The 17,118-nt window shown below is 36.9% G+C and overlaps 1 long non-coding RNA gene across 2 annotated transcripts in view; it reads left to right on the forward strand.

Moving 5' to 3' along the window:
- Positions 1-612: 612 nt before the first annotated feature.
- Positions 613-17,118, forward strand: part of LOC130682997 (uncharacterized) — a 73,320-nt gene continuing 56,814 nt past the window's right edge. For both annotated transcript variants that reach the window (XR_008996536.1, XR_008996537.1), the window contains exon 1: positions 613-2,129. This is a non-coding gene — a long non-coding RNA (uncharacterized LOC130682997). The remainder of the gene's footprint in view (positions 2,130-17,118) is intronic.

Below are 17,118 nucleotides of genomic sequence, written 5' to 3' on the forward strand. Positions count from 1 at the left end.
GGTTGGGTTCCCCAGAAACAGCCTAAGATGGGAATTCTTGTACCAGGGTTTTTTTTGAGGGAGTGCTCTCAGGAGAACCTGCAATGCAATGAGGGAAGCAGGATAGGGCAGGGGACGAATCCAGGCAAAGATATGTGTTCGTCTGGAACACGGATTATACCACCAAATTTTTCTATTTTGAGGTAAGAGGATTGGCTTTTTACACTTACATTTCCTTATCAGTCCATTATTGACTGTGGGCTGCTTTTGGAAAAGGGGGAGCCTGGCAGACATCCCCCAGTGAGCCACCGCCCCCAGGCTGAGAACGGCTCTCAGGAGAAGGCGTAGCTGTGAGATGGCTGAGCAGATGGGAGCCCTACCGCAGCTACTCCGAGCGTCTGCTCACATGGTTCACTCCACGGAAAATCATCGGCCCCTCCTGCTCCACTGCCTGAAAATGTGCCTTCGTACCAGTGGTTTTCAAACCTTAATGTGCATCCAAATCACCCTGAGGGCTTGTTAAAACTCAGAATGCTGCCTCCCACCGCACAAATTCTGATTCAGTCACTCTAAGGTGGAGCCCCGTGATTTTTATTTCTAACTAGGTTCCCAGGCAGGGTTGAGGCTGCTGGTCTGAAGCCCGCACTTCCTGAGCATCGGTGGTTTAATAGGTTCTTCCCATCCTTCACAATTCAACTGAGGGGTCATCTCCTATCCATTCCCACCCCACCCCCATCTGGGATGAGTACCCTTTTTGCTTCACAAATACCCTATACATTGGTCACACTGCACTGGAGTTATGGAAGGGGAAGACTTTGCTCCAGGTGTAGCTAGAAGGATATGAGGAGTCCACCAGGAGAGTAAAGGATGATACATGCTTAGACTTCCAAGGAAAAGCTTTGAATGGATTTCCCATAAAAATAAATTCTGTGTCATTACCTTGGAAATTCTTGAGGACAGCACACTGTCTTATTCGTCTTAATATACCTGACCCTTGAACCTCACCTGATACCCTGTAGGAATCCAGCACGGGTTTGTTGAATTAATATCAATCTTGTATAAAATTAGTTTTATGGGAAATATGTTTAACTTATGTAAGTTAACTACTTACATAACTTAAAATTTATTAAACTTATTTATGGGAAATTACTTCAATTTATAAAATTTTGGAAAATAGTTTAATTTTTAGTTGAGGGTTGCCTCCTCTAGTACTCAACATCTATCCCTAAATGTCTGTAGAAAGACATCAACCTGACATTTTTACACACACAAATGAGTCACTTCCAAAAATAAGCACCATTTCTGGCCCTACACTTACTTAATTCATGAACCTGTAATTTGCCTTTGGAAAAATCATCTCATAAAATGATGATGACTTGAGGTTTAAGAAATTTGGCGCAGAGCTAGAAAAAGGTAAACTTTGTGGCACCACTGCAAAATACAAAATGTAAGCAGCATTTAATGTCAGTAGCTGTTTAATGCAAGCATTCACTGTAGCAGACAGTCTTCCTTTAGAAAACACAGGCCAATGACAGGGGATAACAAATAGATGCCATTTCCAGAGAAAGTAGGAGTGTTCTTTCCAGAAGAAACATGATAACTGGGGAAAAAATTAGCAAAAGGTGACTTTGGAAGAGTGTCTAGGGAGTATATAATGCAATGGCTATTCAGGTATATATTCATCAAAGCTGTTGACATACTTCTCTTATTAGTCAATGTTTAAAGTGTTGTTTTAAGAAAATGTTGCATCTGGGAAGTACCAGAGGCAAGAGGGTCTGGAGTGGCTGCCGCTAAACCCCTTGCTAATTGGACACACCAGCTACCACTACAACACTTGTCTACAGCCTTACCTGACAGGTTCAACAGCCTGCATTAACTCAACATTTAGAATTAACATGTTTACTTAAGAAACACAAAGTCTGATTCAATTAGCATCCAAAGTCATGGAGGTTACAGAATTTAATGTTGGAGGTTCTTCTTAAAAAATTATAATCCGATGTTTACAGAACGTAATGATGAGATGTATGTTTTTTTTGTCTTAGAGGCTGAAAACATAAAATATTGGATTAAAATTATGAAGCTACTCCGACATGATCTATTAAGAGCTCTGAATGATGCCTAAGGATGTAGAAGAAGAGAAAAACACTTGAGTAAGTCAACAGGGTTCATGAGACTTGTTTATGCCAGGAAAGCAGGATGAATATTTCTGTCTAAAAGTTAATTAACTATTTTGCCTCAGCGAGCCAATTTGTCGTCTTAAACTTTGATTCATTAACTATGAGATGAGAGGGCTGCTTGTTCCTTAGTGTACTTGGAGACTGAGTTTGTGTTAAATGATGCTGTGAGATATTGTCTGTTCTTTCCAATGGAAACTAACCAAAAAGGCTATTATCCTGAAAGTAAGACATTTTAAGTGGCAGTAAGTAGATGGGTACTCTTTCTTAGCAAAACCTAAAAACGATATGCAAAGCTAATCAGCCCTGATTAACTAAAACAAGGGTAAATCCAGGATTTCCAAGTCTGCACATTTAATGGGGCATGGAAGTTGCCCAGTTGGCAATTCTGAAGTCCTAAGACTCGTGAGCTTATGGGGGATGCCCCTGCAGGTTTTGCCACTTGGAAACTATAACTTAGGGGGAAAAAAATGTTGTGATGAAAAAATAAATCTCTATATGTCACTATATTGGCTTCATTTCTAATTGCCACATGTTTTCTGAAAGCCCATTGCTGGTTATGGAGCATCTTTGAGCTCATGAATGGACAACTGGAAAGAAAAGCATATAAGGGAAAAGTCTGCCATGATACCCCGTCCTCCTAGGATAATGATCCTTATGATTGTAACCACAGCTGCAGAAGATATTTGAGGAGTCAGAGTATATGATTTTTAAAGGGAGAGTTTGAACACAAACACATGACTAACTCTGTATCATAGGACGTATTTGAGAATATCTGTGAAAACTCAGGTAACTTAGGGAAGTTGGGTCTGTAAATCCTGAGTCAAGTAGAAATAGAGAAAATGGTATTCTTCATAAGAAATGGTAGCTTTTGTCTCCAGCATACCATCTCGACTTTCTGTCTTGCACTGACCCCCTGGCCCTAGTGAAAAAGGAGGGAACACTCCTCTGCCTCTGTGTGAGAAGCCTTTTCACATGTGCCGATACTAAGGCCCCTTGAATCTGAACTAGGCCATAAGTGCCACGAGGGTGGGGACTTCGGGTGTACATACATGTATGCCTAGGACCTGGAGCACTGCTGATGGGATGAATAAAGGGGAGTTTTAAAATATATTCATGAGGTAATAGTGTTGTTTCTGTGAAATGAATAATGAATTAAGCTGGTTTTCCTGCAAGGCCTTGGATGTTGGGGTTTATAGACAGTAAAACAGTGACTAAGCACAGAACGTGTAGTCAGATGAGTTATAACCTCTGCTCTTCTACTTCCTATGTAACACCAGGCAAGTTACTTAGTGTCTCTAAATCTTAATTTTATCTTTCATAAATTAAGGTTAATAATGATAATATCTTTATTATAGGCTTCCTTTGAGGAATGAAAAAGGTATGTTTATAAAGTGCTTTGCAGAGAACCTGCTACTTAGCTGTAAGAATTTATGAGGCTGCCGTATGCTATGAGGTTATTAATCCAAAATGGAATTTGTCTCAGAGAGAGTAAGAAAATACCAGTATTTACAGTTGAGGCTTTATAAAGACAGAAAAATTCAACTAGCAGACATTTATAAAATAACATTGGCATTTCCAAAGATTCCAACTTATGATATATTCTGATAATAACTTACATTCATGCCTGCTGTCTTGGTTTAACAAGAAGAAACACAGAGTTGAGCAAATCGGATGTGTCTCATTATATAAAATAAATAAAGGCATGTCTGATGATAGAATGAATAGCAAGAACATTGACAAAAATGGGCAGATCCATTATTAAGATTAACTCTCTCAAAGTTATGTTATCAGCAATGTAATCACAGTGGTGAAATAGAATTTTTTTCAAGATTCTTGAGGTATTAAACTTTAGGATAGAATAGTGGGTGTGTAGGCGTGTGTGTGCATGCATGCACGTGTGAGAGAGAGAGGGAAAGAGACAGAGAGAGGGACAGAAAGAGAAAGGAGGGGAGGAAGTCGGGGAGAGAGTGAGACAGAGGGAAGGGAGGAAAGGAGACAGGCTTTCGGGAGATAGATGCCTGGAACTTCTGTTGGGCATACTCAAGGGAGTGGAGCTTGGTCCTTGTTGGCAAATATAGTGCAAAATATGAATACTCTTTATTATTTACCAAGCAGTTTCACATGTTAACATAAGTAATGAGCCCTGCAACATTATACAGGACATGCTTTTAATTCTTAACTAGGCACTAGGTAACTAGGCACCAGGCACTCTACCTTTGGTTCACAGTGGGTACCTGTAAATTCTTCTCTATAGAGGGAGAAAGAAGAGATGGCGCTCTGCTTCTTGCAGCTGTTTTCCCCTTGGGGGGATTCCCCTGAGGCTTCCTCCCCTGCACTGAAGGTGTCAGGACAGGCTACTGTTGTTTGGGGTAGTTGTGGTGGTTGAACACTGTGATATACTCACTTCTTGCAGCCAAAAGAACACAGACAAATACACATACACATACAGAATGCTGAAGACAATTCAAGCAGATCTTTTAAAAAACAATTGTGATAAAAAGCACATAACACAAAATTACCATTTTAACCATTTTTAAGTGATTAAGAACTTTAAAACAGCTTAGTCATGTTACATGTATTCACATTGTTGTGCAAGAAATCTGCAGAACTTGTTCATCCATAAAACTGAAACTCGGTACCCATTGAACTAACAACAACTACACCTCTGGCCCATGGAACTCACTGTTCTACTTTCTGTTTCTATGTTTTTCAGGTGAGTGGAATCATACAGTATTTGCATTTTTGTTACTGACTAATTTCACTTAGCATAAGCTCCTCAAAGTTCATCCATGTTGTAGCATCTGTCAGGATTTCTGTCTTTTTTAAAGCTGAGTAATGTTCCATTATATGTACTTACCACGTTTTCTTTATGCATTCATTCATCAGCAGACATTTGGTTGCTTCTACTTCTTGGCTTTTGTGAATGATGTGATGAACATGGTTGGCTGTAGAAATGTCTCCACTTGCAGTACACTCCTTTATCTTACTTGTGCTTAAAAAGATAAATAATGAATAAATGAATAAGTGAATGACTAAATGATGCCTTTTGGTTTTGGGTGTCTGTTGAGCTGACTTGTAAACTGGATGGCTTGTATTTGAGAAGTATGGAAAGGGCAGTTTATCAAGCAGAGACTTAGAATTCAAGAGCCTGTGCCCATCTCCTTGCACATGAGAAGTCAGGATTGCCTGTTGTGGCTCTATTAGAGAGGATGTGGCAGGACCAGTAGTCAGGGCAATGGAAGAGGCACTATCTGTCATTACTAATGTGGAATATGGTAAAAGACAACAGAGATCAAGAACAAAGAGTAAGAGACCAGGGCAAATGGATGTGTGCAAAAAACTAGGCAAGACTTTGGATATCAGGAACGGGACAAAAGCAGAAAGAAATGAGGCATTTATAGTTGATAAATTAATAATAGAAAACTATTAATAGTGCTAATAAGAGTTAAATTTATTGATTACACAATCTGTGCCAGATAATGTTAAGTATTTTTTGTGCATTGTGTCATTTAATCCTTAAGACAATCCTGATGAGGTAAATTCTATTGTTACTTTCACCTTACAGATGAGAAAACTAAGTCTCAGAGAAACTAAGTAATTTACCCAAGGACATGGTTACTAAGTGGAAGAGTTGGTTTCCAGACTCAATTCTGGTTGTAAGCAGATATGAACTGGACTGTGTGCATAAGGGGATAAGTAAAACGTCACTTATTTCTCCGTAATGATCTTTGTAATGCATTTCCTGATGTGTAACAAGTACCATTTATCATTTGATTAAGATTCAGTCAATGATCTTTGGATAAATGAGATATTAGCATAGTTTCTCTCAAATTCTGAAGCTGTTTCCGTATAAACAAACAAATAAAGGATGTAGGAGTGGAAACCTTAAGTTCTGAAGTTTTGAGAGACCCTGTAAACATTTTGTCCCCATATATAGTCCCATACTTACCATAATTAAGTCCTTGCTCAAAAACACTGTCACTGCAGAGAAGGGGTTAGTGTTAACTGATGCCCATTTTAAGAGTTAAAAACATCTAGCTTCCAAGTCAGTTTTCTTTTGTTTTAATTTTGCAATCATATATCTGGCATGAAAGTTTTCATCCTGTGGAATAGAAGGACATTTGAGACTTTGGGACAGTGATCATAGACTTTCAAACATGTGAAGGAATCGCCTAGGAGGAGGAATTGCAAGATCTGTGGATGGGCAAGGGTTGGGTGGGATGGAAAGAATGATAGTTTTGGTGCCAGAAAATGTAATATAATATTAGTTCTCTACTGACTCCAAACCTGCAATTAAAATGTTACCACATTTTCAGAGATACTGTGTGGTTCAAGTGAAATAATATGTGATTATACTTGGTAAAATGTAAATTTAGTAAAGCAAATTGTAGACATTTATTGTCACAGCTGAATTACTGATGTCCAGAATAAGCCCTTTAAATTTTTCATTTTTTATGCATGATAATGGTTCTAAGATTGATTCAAAGAGTCAAGAGAAATCCCTGAAGCAACTCAGCATAGCTTGAAATGGGGATTGTTCAACTAGTCAGGATGGGACACGGCACCATGCCTTTTCTTGGAGAAAATAACTTAACTGCAAATTCACCGATGTGGAGTTTGAGTGGCTGGAGCTTCAAGTTTCAGAAACCACTCACAAGACCCACAAGAGGGAGCTCATGCACTTCTTTGGCACTGATGGTTAGCTTTCCAGTATCTCATTCAAAGCAGACAGTAATTTGGGAGCTGAGGTGTGATAGAGAAAATGGATCATAAGAAATGAACTCCTTCAAGAAAAATTATTGGGAGATATAAATTTAAGTTCTTTAACGTGTTTGATTGAAAGTTCTTGGGAAAATTCTGGCCATAATCCCTTTTAACCAACTCCCTTAAAGGAAAAAAGAACCGCTGCTATCATTTTAGATTAATATTTCTGGCTTAACATCCATTACAAATATTCTCTTCCTGGAAAAGAGCATTGAGAGCTGATGATCCAGTAGAAGTGATGCCCAACTCCACTTAGCCCAGGCAGCTTTGTGAAGCAACCAGGAATGTCACAATTTTGGCATTTGAAATCACAGTCTGTTTCAGTTAAACATTCATGGAGGAAGAAATATATGCCCACAAATTTTAAAACATGCTGATTGCCTGATGTACCTCTGTAAAGATTGTCAGAGACTAGAAAAGAAGTTGTGTGTGTGTGTGTGTGTGGGTGTGTGTGTGAGTAGGAAGGCCTGATGGGTGGAAGGCAGCATGTTACAATGGCAGTGAAGTCCTTAGTTTTGATTTTACTCATTATATGATGTGGCATACTTGTAAGGGCTGTGCAACATGATCAAAGGAGAGATGTATAAAAAGTCTAACCCCTCTGCTTGTGAAGCAACACACTCAATGGAAGAGATGAGTTTTTGGCTACCAGTATCTTATAAATACTACATTACAGTGGAAAAGTAGGTACATCTATAAATTCAGTGTATTATAAATTTTATATATATTAACTTATAAATAAGTCATTCGTTTTATGGAATGCTTATTTTCCAGAAGAGCTTTGTGTAAATTGAATTGGTATATATGAAATGGAAGTTTTTTCTTAAATCTCATAATAAAATTGGAAATGTATTTCACTGAATGCATTTTTGGCCCAATAAATAATAAAATTACTAAGGCAGTAAATCTTTTAAAAGCAAACAATTAAAGGAAAATAATGATTGTTTTTGACCAACCATTAACAAGGAAATATTTTACTATCCATTAGTAAGTCAGTAATGAAACAAACCACAAAACGCCAATTCATACGGTTGAAGTTTAAACTGAATGAGATGCAGAAGGTCAGTTGTTATCAGGTGAGGCTCCCAAAGGGTGTACATAGAGGGGTGTTCATTGTCTGCAAAATTAGAAACTGGTTTAGGCAACACTTTCAAAGTGAATCTATCTTGCAGAGATGAACTAATATATGAATTTAAAAAAACAATGAGAAATGTAACTTGCATTTTCAAATCATCATGATCAGAGAATTATTTTCTATTAGGAAAAACTCCAAGGGAAGTCACTTTTAAATCAGAAGACTGATTTGCCTGCAGTCAGAATAGAAGGGCTGACTTGGACAGTTGGAGGGGGTTTCTCAGGTAGGCCCTCTGAGTTACTGTTCCTGACCAAAGGGATAGTTTTTCCAATAGGATAGAAATATTACATACCTGGGGTCAACATCTTCTTTTCTGGATGCTATATAGATGGTAAGATACAGCTCCTGCCCCCTTAGGATTTCCAGCCTAGTGGGGGAATAGACAGTAAACAGGTAGTGAATTCACTGTTTTGATGAGGATGCTGTGGGACCACATGAGAAAAGGGCACCTCATCCTGCCAGAGGATGGGGGAAGGATGAAGGAATCTATTAGAAGGAAAGATGTGAACTAAGCTCTTGATTTATCCAGAGAATTGCACAGAATTAACAGGCGTTTTTCTTCAAGGATGTTTCAAACCCAGTTGGCAACAACTTTTACCTCCAATGTGATTTAGGATGTTAGCATTCATCAGGTCAGGGTAGGGCCAGTTTATTTGGAATCCCTGTTCTGTTCCTCTGAGTGTTGTTATGTAATTCACCTCAGTGGAATTTGCTGAGGCATGGGCTCCTGAAAAATTGGATATGGTACATATTTGACTTGAGTTTTTGGCTTTTGTTGGTGTAGTGATCAGCTTACTGCATGGTCTCTGTGGTGGTTTCATTGTTCAGCTTGGTGTTGATAGGCATTGCTAGTCTGGTTAATGGTTCACAAAGGGAATCCATTAATCAGGAGACTGAGGCTTATTAAGGAACACATAACTGATACTGTAAAATGAAACTTGGGATTGCAAAGGAAACTTTCTTTCAAGGGCTGTATTGTCAAACACACATGAGCAAAACTGAATCACCTATATATTTTTCTGCAAATATACCCACTCAGGGCCTCATCATAATCCATTCAGCTACTCAGGCCAAAATCTAGGAATTATTCATGATTTCTCTCCTTCCCATATAATCTATACCTAATCTCTCAGCAAATCCTATATGCTATACCCTCAAAATATACCCCAAATCCTGCCACTTCTTATGATATCTGTTACTAAACCTCTAGTCTAAGGAATCATCAATTCTCACTTGGACCTTTACAACCAGTTGGTATCTTTTCTTCCCATCTCCCCTCACTCTTCCTCTCCTGTCCTAACCCATCTTCTATACACTAGTCAGAAAGATCTTTCTAAATATAAATTGGAGAATGTCATCCCAGTCCATTCGGAATGAATTCAGTCCTGCCCGTGGCCTAGGAGACCTCGTCCCGATCTGGGCCTGCACTTCCCATCACAACAGCTGCACTCATCTTCCTGGCTTGAGAAGTCTTAGATCTTGCCTTCATCTTGGGGCCTTTGCACCAGCTATTCCCTGTGCCTGGAACATTTCCTCCAAGATTTTTGCCTGGCTACTTTTTTTTCAACATTTTGCTCAGATTGTTATATCCAAAATAAGTCTTCTTTGGCTATTCTAGTTGAATTAGTCTTTCTTCTCTTCCCCAGTATATCTAGCATATAACCTTTTTTCATCTTTGTATCATTTACTAGTGACTATTGCTAGGAAAGGCTTTCTACTTTTAAAGACCTCTGTGATTAGATTGGGTTCCTTACCTTAATCACATCTTCAAAGTCCCTTTTAAGATATTTTCAGGTTCTTTTTTAGGTCATGGACTTCATGGGGGGGTGGTCCTTATTTGGCCACATCCCTTTGGAGGTGAGGGTCTAAGCCCCACCCCAAGTAACTGATCAGTGTACTTATTCCGTGGAAAGAAGCCTGTTAAATTTATTTTTATTCACCTGGTTATACTTCCATAATATTTGTATTTAAGATTTTGTACTTTTATAGCAAAGTATAATGTAGATTGAGAAAGTGCACAAAATAGGAAAGAATATCTCCATGAATTATGAAAAGTCTGTTTCAGTAACACTTAAATCAGAATGTTCCACTATCCAGAAGCCCTTCATGACCCCTCCAATCACAAATTCCCTCCTTTTCTCAAAGATATCCAGTCACCAAAGATAAGTTTTGTTCATTTCTGAACTCGACATTAATGGAACTACAGAGTATAAAGTACTTGCTTCTGTCTTCTTTGATTTAACATTATGTGTGAAGGTTTATTTCTATTGTTACATATAGGTGTAGTTAATTTGTTTTCATCATTGCTATATAGTATTCTACTTTATGAAAATACCAAAAAAAAAAACATGTTTAAGCTAGTATCCTCTAGACCAGGAGTTAGCAGACTTTTTCTGTAAATGGCTGGATAGTAAATATCTTAGGCTTTGTGGACCAGATAATTTTTATTGTAACTATTCAGCTCTGACATTGTATCATGAAGGCAGCCCTAGACAATGTGTAAATAAATAGATGTGGTTGTGTTCCAATAATTTACAACATAAGTAACAGGTTGGATTTGGGTTTATGGGCCACCCTTGAATATTTGAATTGTTTCCAGTTTGGTGCTATCACGAATAAAGATGTGTAATCTCTTGTACATGTCTTTTTGTGTTTTTATATATGTGACCTTATAAGATACCCAGCAAGGAATAAATTACTTTAATCAGTTTTAGTAGATGCTGCCCATTTTTCCAAAGTGATTTTCTTTACCAGTGTACATACTTCATATTCTTATCAACAGAATTTTCAATTGTTGAAATTTTAGCCATTTTGGTGGGTATGTTGTGGTGTTTCCCTAATGTAATCCTTTTCAGATATGTCACCTGGGAAAACCAGTGGGTGAAGTCTGTCATCTCAATATATAAAATGCACTGGTTGTTCTAACGCTTTGTTTTATTTTTATGCAAAATATTATAGGAGATTAAATAAAAATCAGAACATTGAACTGTGTATAGTTTTAAAAAAAGAAAGCACTGGAATTTGGCTTGGCATTGAGAACAAAGAGGTTTAAAATTAAGTGGAAGATTAAAGAGCCTGTAAATTGCTTTGACTGGAGAAAATTTTCAGTTTTCAGTGTGGTACTAACAAGAGCCAAGAGTGCTAGATTCAGAATGAGTTCTAGGTATCTAACAGCTAGTGTCCAATAGGTTATATGCTTATGAGAGAGAGCAGAATGGATGACTCCCAAATTCCTGACTTTGGTATGTGGATTATTTTGAGCTGAAGGCAATCAAGACCCAGTAGGCTCAAGAAAAGCTTTTACCTTTTTCTTCACTATCTAAGAGAATTTATATAGGGGGCCTGACTCAGAGAGAGAACTGTTACCTGAGATAATTTTGTTGGAATGACCTATGTGGATGGCAGGGCAAATACTAATTACCAAACATCTGTTCTTCTTATTGTCCTATGAATTACCCTCTTCCCCTTTGAAGCCCATGCCCCTGTCCCATTCCTTAGCTCAGTGTGACACATAAGCCCCAATTGCCCAGCTTGCCTCTGGGTCTCATATTTTTATGGGGCTCATGTACATACAAAATTAACTCTGTTTTTTTTTCCCATTAATCTGTTTTATGCCAATTTAATTATTAAACCAGCCAAAGAACCTAGATGGGTAGAAGGAAAGATTTTCCTCCCTTGTACTTACAAACTGAATGAGCTTGAATAAATTGCTTTAATAGTATTGTTACAAAGTAGAATTAATATCTGCCCCATCAATTCCACATAAATTTTGTGAATATCAAATATGATTATATTTATAATAATACAAAATATCCAAAGAGAATTAAACTTCATTAAAATGTTTTATCCACCCAGGCACACCAAATCTTAACTGTTAAGAATCTCCCAAGTTTCATGTAGTTCACATACATCTGTAAAAATAGTTGAAGGAATTCTTTTAGTTAAAGCACTCTGAAGATAACAAAAGGGTCAACTGAGATGAAGGAAAGTGTGATATTATAATTTATAATAAGAAATGTATATTGCATCTTTATTCCCTTTTCTGGGACGGAACTCCTAAAACCGTTAAACCCCATCTAAAGATAGGGGCTGATTGCCAAAGGAACCAATCATGTGATTAGAGGGTTGAACTTTCAGGCCTATTCCTCTGACCTCTGGGGTGGGTAGAGAAACCAGAGGTTGAATCAGTCACCAATGGCCAACGAGTTAATCAAGCATGCCTCTGCAGTGAAGCCTCCCTAGTAATCCAAACGGACAAGGTTCAAAGAGCTTCCGTGTTGCTGAATGCATGGAGATGTGGGGAGAGTGGTGTGCTGAGAGGGCATGGAAGCTCTGTGCCCTTTCTTGCTACTTTGCTCTATACACGCCTTTTTTCTGAATTATATCCTTTTTAAATAAATGAATGATCGAGTGAGTAAATAGTTTTCCTGAGTTATGTGGGCTGCTCCTTAATCAAATTAATCAAACCTAAGGAGGAGATCGTGAGGGAACCTCTGATATATATATAGCTAGTCAGTCAGAAGTACATGTAATAACGTGGGCTTGTGATTGGCGTCCTGAGTTGGAGGAGGTCCTTGGAACCTCCAATCTATAGCAGGTGGGTCAGAAGCATAGGTAACAACAGGCTTGTAATTTGCATCTCAAGTGTTGAGAGGGGACACCTTACAGCACTGGATACTTAACCTTGTTGAATCTGACGGTATCTCCAGTTAGATAGTGTCAGAATTGAGTTGAATTGTAGGACTCCCAGTTGATGTCCAGAGAATTGCTTGTTGGTGTGGGGAATCCCCCATCTCACTTTCTGCAATACACTTTAAAATTGGTCCCAGAACACCAAAAAAGACAGTCAAGTTACATAATAGGAGCTATACATAAACAGCTAGCCTATACCTAGAGAGGTACATTATTCTACTATGAAGTGGCATTTTGGAGTTTTCTAGTTCTCTGTCACAAAAAAAGTGAAAAAGTTGGTGAGAAAATTCAGTGATGAGGCTAAGAGAGTACTTATTTGGTCTGGATTTATCTTTACCCAGGTGCTAAGAATTCTTTCTGTTTTCTAATTTCAGTGGAATTTGATGCCTTCCTGCTTCATTGGATCATAATACTCTTTGCAGATTATTCTCAGACTCTGATAATGTTATTGTCCAAAGTTCAAAGCTTTACCATTTAGTTTCAGTGAAGGTGTAGTTTTTCCATTAAGTTCTGCAGAATGACTGACCATGCTTTTTAATAGGGATGACATTCTTTCTTCTAATTCTCTTTGTTTTTGCTGGCTCTCCAACTTCAGTAATTGAAAAAGTCTACAAATCTTACTCCTTTCAGCAAGAACAATAACTTCTTGCTTAGGGACCAACCTGATAATTAACTTATCTCCCACCAGGAGAGAAAATGGATGTCATAATGCTTTCTGCAAAAAAATTATTAAACATTCCTCTGCTAGGAGTATGTTTGTTTTTGACTATTTCGTTGTCAATATTGCCTAGCCTTCAAAAAAAGTTTGTAAAATGTGACATACTATACAAATATTAATTTGTAATATTGTTAATCTTACTGAACCTTGAAAGACACATTCCTTTTTCTTTTGCCCTTTGCAATTCTTTGATCTTCTGCAAAACCAAGAGAGAAGGCCATGGGGATGGATCCTAGGCAAACAGAAAGAAAGAAAAATTTCTCATCTGTTTCTATTATTTCCAGATTTTACAAAATGAGTACCATAAAAAAATACATCTCCCAGTTTCTTTCTTCTAAACAGCTTTATTGAGGTATAATTGATATACAAATAATGGACATATTTTATATTTATAATTTGATGAGTTTGGATATTTGCATATACCCGTGAAAACAATTGCTTTCCTTGCACCTAGTAATTCTATGTATCCTCGGAACAAAAGAAGTTTGGTTTGTGGAAGCTCCTAATTTTGTTCTTGCTTTTCAGCTCATACGGTGAAGCGTTCCAAATTTGTACAGTCAGGCTATTGATTCCAAGAGTTCTGGACATAAAGTCTAACTTGGTCTCAGTATATAAGATTTTCGTTTTTCCCTTAAACCTGGTAAAATTCATATTTAGAGTAAGTTCTAAATAGTTTCATTTTTAAGAGTCTAACATGGGATCATCAAAGTAACAAGTCTCAACTGTACCACTTGACATCTCATTAACACTGGTGTTACAATATCCAGTGCCTGGGTGCTTTGAGTTAATGTGGGTGTCAACAAGGTGGTGGAGGTGAGGTATAGACAGCAAAGTGTTCCTGGCACTTGACATACTACTTTAAGGAAAATGTTACATTTTCTGAGCATAGCAGATGGTCGCGAATGTAATAGAATCTCTAGGTAGAGCAATTTAAATGAATACTGTGTAAATGCTTCTGAAATGCAAGTTAAAACATTCCTGACACCAATATAATACAGCACAATATAATTTGATGGAGAGCTGCCATGTTTTGGCATATTTATTACAGAGGAAACTGTGATCTAATCAAGTTCATTACCTGCAGATATAGATATAGTATTTATAGTTATTATTTTATGTGTCTCTGCAAAAAACCTAAGTTCTTTCTTCATGCCTTAGATACAAGTATTTTGACTAATTACCAGCTACAATTCACGCACATTTATTGAACAAAGTGTATGTTTATTTCATCTGAGATTTGTTTTGTGGAAGGAGGGAAGAAAGAGAAATCTTTATACTGCTGGTTTATAAATTAGGTTTATACTAGTTAAAAATCAAAATGTTCAAGTGCTTTTACTTTAACTATTCATAAATACTTTTCAATTAGTCTACATGGTAAGTACTTCACTGAACTCTACAGCCTGAGGTGACCAGATGGTAGAATTATAGGATTTGTAGCTCACAGGGATTAAGAGGTCATTTAATCTAACATCTTAACTTTACAGAGGTGAAAACTAAGCCTCAAGCCGTGACTTGTGTTTTTTAAGCAGTAGTTTCTTCCTTTATAAAATAAAAGAGCTTTAGACAGACAAATGAGTCTACGATGAATAGATGGAGACAACTGATTTGCTTATGACATTGTATTTAACATTCTAAACAAATCAAAGTAGAGCTCATGGGAAGTTATGATACAGAATGCATTAAGGTGCAGCAGATCGTGTGGTGATATTACTGTAGGTGGTGATTCCCAAGTCCCAGAATAAAAAGTGTCATTTCCGAAGTAACTATAATTGGCTTTCAAACTGAGACTAGGATCTCAAGGTGTATGTTCTGTACATTAGTATATGCCACCCTGGGTAAATGTCCTCCATCAACGCTTTCTCACTCTTCTGTGTCACTGCTTAACCTGTGTAAAGCTGCGTAACCTTTTCTTTAAAGCTTTGTCATGCTATTTGTCATGCTCTTTAGCATCCATTTTTTTTTGATACAGTACTATTTCCATAAGGATACAGAATAAAATTTCAAAGTAGTCCTTTAAACTCCAGTGATGCTTAACTTGATCACAGTGTTTTATTTATTTATTATTCATCTATTTATTTATTGCTATATAGAAATTACTCTTATGGATAGGTTATAACATGAGGAGGAAAAATAGACAAATGCCGCATGACGTCCTGCATTCTTTAAGGTCTATTCATGTAGTGTTGGGTAATATGGAAGCAAAAAGGAAAATATCAGCATATACAAAAGTTGTAGCAGATTGTTATCATTCAGACAATGTAAAAAAGTGTATATGTAGTTTATTCTTTTGTTTTTCTCTCAATTCCTTTAAATTTGCAGTTATTTTTATTTTTCTAATGTTATAAACAGCATGTTTTCATTGTGAGAAAGTTTTGAAAATACAGATGATATAATTGAATATATTCTCTGTAATTATAAATATCAAGAATAAAATATTATTTAATGGTTTGTCTTGAATATGATGAAAACTTTGGCATGTAATAATTTCATTCCTTCTTTCTCTACCTTCTAAATTTTTTGGTGTTAACTGGGATTTAGCTCCAGATTACTTCTCTTTCTTTCAAGACTAATTTTGAGATGCCATTTTGATAATTACTTTGAAGTTTAAAGACATTAATAATTATATTCTAAGATGAAATGTTTTATAAACACAAAGAGTATTTGATTAGATTGTTTTATCACTATCAATTCTTTTATTCTGAAATTTCCACAGCTGATTTCTTTATTTGGTTTCCCTCTTGGTGAGCTAGTGTATGTTCCTGAGCAATTTCTCAGGAGGAGAATATATGTGTCACACTCTCTTTCTTACTTGCTTAAAAGAACTTTTAGTTACTTTTGCACCTGTAAGACCAATGATTCTTGTTTCAGAATCATTTCTTCCATGTACCATTGGTTTCTGGTATTCCAGAGACAAGTCTGATTCCAAACGCATTCCTTTTTGCACCTTCTTAGGTAATATTTTCCTTTCTTTTTTTTTTGCTGTGGTAATTATAAACCTCTTAAAAAAGACATAAAAAATATCAAGATTAACAGAAATTGTCCATATGCAATAGATCTAGGATTTAACCTCTTCCGTCGTAAACACTCTTACTTAATAAATAAACCCTTTTTTTCTGAAGACCTATGTCTTGCTTCATTCCAGAACTTGTCCCCATGTTCTTTTTCTCAGTATCCCTGTGTTCTGTTATTTCCAGTACACATAGATGTTTACAAATCTCTTTTCTTTCATCATGTTTATTTATCTATTATTTTTGAGTTCTGGAAAAAATTCTTGAGTTTCTTTTATCATTTTTAATGGCATCATCTGCATTTTTGTTTATGTTGCTTACTATCACCATTGTGTTTGGTAATTTTATAATGTAGTTTTAATTTCCATGCCACCTTCTCTGGACTCAGAAAGCATTCTGTTTTCTTGAGCTTATTTTGATATTAGAAGCTGGGATTTTTTTCTCCAATATTACTGAGAGCATGAATCCAGACTCCCCTTGCATTTTTCTCCTGTTTCTTGCTGCTCATTGATCTTCTCTGATTCTTAATGTCATTTTTCCTCCTTTGAAATACAGTTCTTCATACATTTTATGACTTTTTCCTCTTGCCGTTTTCCATTTTGATAGATGGAGACACCTTCCATTCTAACCGCCTTCTGGCCTCCA

Source organism: Manis pentadactyla, chromosome 3 (assembly GCF_030020395.1).
Source record: "Manis pentadactyla isolate mManPen7 chromosome 3, mManPen7.hap1, whole genome shotgun sequence".
In the NCBI taxonomy this organism is placed as follows: domain Eukaryota; kingdom Metazoa; phylum Chordata; class Mammalia; order Pholidota; family Manidae; genus Manis; species Manis pentadactyla.